Source organism: Dermacentor silvarum, chromosome 3 (assembly GCF_013339745.2).
Source record: "Dermacentor silvarum isolate Dsil-2018 chromosome 3, BIME_Dsil_1.4, whole genome shotgun sequence".
In the NCBI taxonomy this organism is placed as follows: domain Eukaryota; kingdom Metazoa; phylum Arthropoda; class Arachnida; order Ixodida; family Ixodidae; genus Dermacentor; species Dermacentor silvarum.
In genome coordinates, this window is record NC_051156.1 from 181,087,694 (window position 1) to 181,090,527 (window position 2,834).

Genomic DNA, 2,834 nt, shown 5'->3' on the forward strand with positions numbered 1-2,834 from the left:
CGGCCGAAGCTTGCTTATATATTTGCACAGTGCCTGGAACGGCTTAGGCCGTACACCTCGACGCATCCTGTACTGAGTCACGCGAAGGTTATATTAACATTGAAAGTGATCGCTAGAGAGTATCACCCCTGAATAAAGCTCGCCCGTAACTTACCTTTGCTCTGCAAGGTGAGCCATCGCGGGTGATGACCGTTATACGTACGGACACGTTGAACGCCGAAATTCGCTGCGCGTTTCTTATCGTGATGCGCCATGTTGTCTTGCCGGCTCATCTAAACATAGAGTTTCTCACATTATTACCTAGAAAGATACGTGGCGCAACCGTAATGGGAGTTTCCTAACGGGCGCTGTATCGTAACGGGAATGGTGGTAAATGGGTGCACGTGGGAGGCTTGTGCTGGCTGGTGTTGAGCGACGATTTGCCTAAAACGTGGATGTGGCTGCACAATTAATGCGTTCTCAATGTAAAATTTGTACAAAGGGTTTTCTTTCACCCGTATTACATCTCTTAATAAAGTTCACCCACCCGCAGTGCATGATCAACTGAAGAAAAACGAAGAACAGGCGACAAAATATCGCGGAGCGAGCGCGGACCTTGTCGCCTGTCCTCTAATTTTAGCGGCCCACCGACACTTTCTTACGTTTCGTGTAATTATACACCCGAGCAAAAGTCCTCACGACTGAACAAAACATGTTTTCTTTTTAAATAATAAAGTAAAAAAAAAAACATCTTTATACGTGCTGCTTTAGGTAAAAAAAGGAACATTGTAAGTACGGAATGGTACTAACAAGGCGCGTTTTCAAGGTGTCCTGACTCTCCCAGAGCGATGCGAATACGAAGCCACCATATATCCCGGCATTCCCATACATACAACAGCGCCAGATTTCCCTCTAGGTAATACTGCGAGTAATTCTATGCATCCAAGCTTCCCTTACACCGATTCCACCAGAGTGTAGTATCTGCTTGTTTGTTTTTATTGCTAGTTTACAAGATTATAACGTGGCGCTTTGAGCTTTCTTTTTTCCCTCAATGACTATACCAATGCTAAAACTCCGCCCGACACGGCTTCGAACTGGGGCACGCTCCGGGCTTGTTCGTTAGGAAACTGTCAAATTCGCCCAGTAAGTATAGCTAACGTAGCAAAAGCGTCTACCTTGAAATAAAGATGTCCTGGAAGCGGCATTTAAATATAGTACATCTACCATTTCTAGAACACATCTTCAGTAAGCGCGGCATAGTGTTTGTTAATCGGCTTCATCGTCCTCACGCGCTTCTAATTACGCCGTGAATCTGTAACAACTTTCCCACTTTCCTGTCCTTCTGAGCACGTCTACAGTTTTACATTATAAATATCTGCCACTCTTGCGTGTAAGCCAGCAGGGAAACGATTGAGCGCGCTTTGCTACGTTGCTTTACCAACGTAGCAAAGCAGACTCAAAGCTACTATTCGCACGACCCTATTATAATACGGGCGTGTAGTTCTTGCGACTGCACCGAATGCGATTGGAACAGTGCCAGAAGCGAATCGCATCGAATATCGAACATTTCTGATTAGCTTACGAATAATGTATACATTATGCCATTGATATGTTAATCGCGAGAAGGCTGTAAGTTTTGATATGTTGTTTGATCTATCAACATCTTCGTTTTCACGACGTTTAGAAAGTTTCTCTCGTTACACTGCCGATTATAAAACATGCTATATTAAAAGTGCCTAAAGGGAGCATTAGGAACAGTTACTAAACAGTTTGTTCGCTAACTCGAGGCTTTTCGGAGCATACTGCTCCCCATGGATTATCCTAATAAATTCTGAAGGGCGTATAAGGCTGAGAAAGGGCAGATTGCCTTTGCGAGCAAATCAGAAATTCAGGGGGGTCTGCCATGCTGGCAGAACATAACAAAGCGTTTTTTCCCCCTAGTTTGAGTGGTCGTGGCAGATTCAATTCGCTGAGACCACACGGACGCTGCATCTATAAATAGTACCAAACAATGCCCACTGCCGAATGCACGCCTAAACAAAAAATTAGGCAGATCGAGACACTCAAGACTGCTTACGTGTGGGAATATGAAAGCATTATAGTCCCTTTGGTGAAGATGTGTTTTGTTTTTCTTGTTTGTTTGTTTTTTCGCACGTTCCTTCTCCGCGCAAACTCTCGCCTGCGTACTAACTGCGCCTCGGCTATGCCAAATCAAAACACCCCAAGCGTTTCAACGTGCTCCCTTTGCTCGCGAGAAGTTCCACTCGAAGGACCACTCAGCGCCGTTCAATTGGACATTAATGCTTTTTTTTTATTTTATACTCATTTTATACACTCATGACGTGGCGCCACCTCCTCCCCACTGGCTGCACGATCACGTGCGCAATGACGCACTCTCTAGGCGAGAACGTGGGGCCGCCGTGGCGTGTGATCTGTACAGAGGAACTGTATAGATCACAGATTGTACCGGACCATGGGCAAACGTTCTTAAAGGAGTTAAAAAACATGAGTGTACCAGGAGGGGTTAAAACGTTTTTCTTCAAATTGCACGCAAATACGTTAGATTAAAGACTTGTTTGGAAGAAAAGGGATTTTTTGTACCTTGGGGGACTCACTGTTTCATTTGCCGGAATTCAGAAACGATCGAGCATGTGTTCCTAGATTGTTGTGAAGCATTTTTCTCCTGAGATATCTTACAACGTACTCTCAAGAAAGACCTACCTGTGCACTATATCGGCGTACGATTTTTGCCAGTTGAAAATGAGGATGGCATTCCATTTGACCTCATTATGCTCTTGGGTGTCCACAGCATTTAGCGATCTAGGAAGGCAGTTCGGAACGCTGATATAGACGTA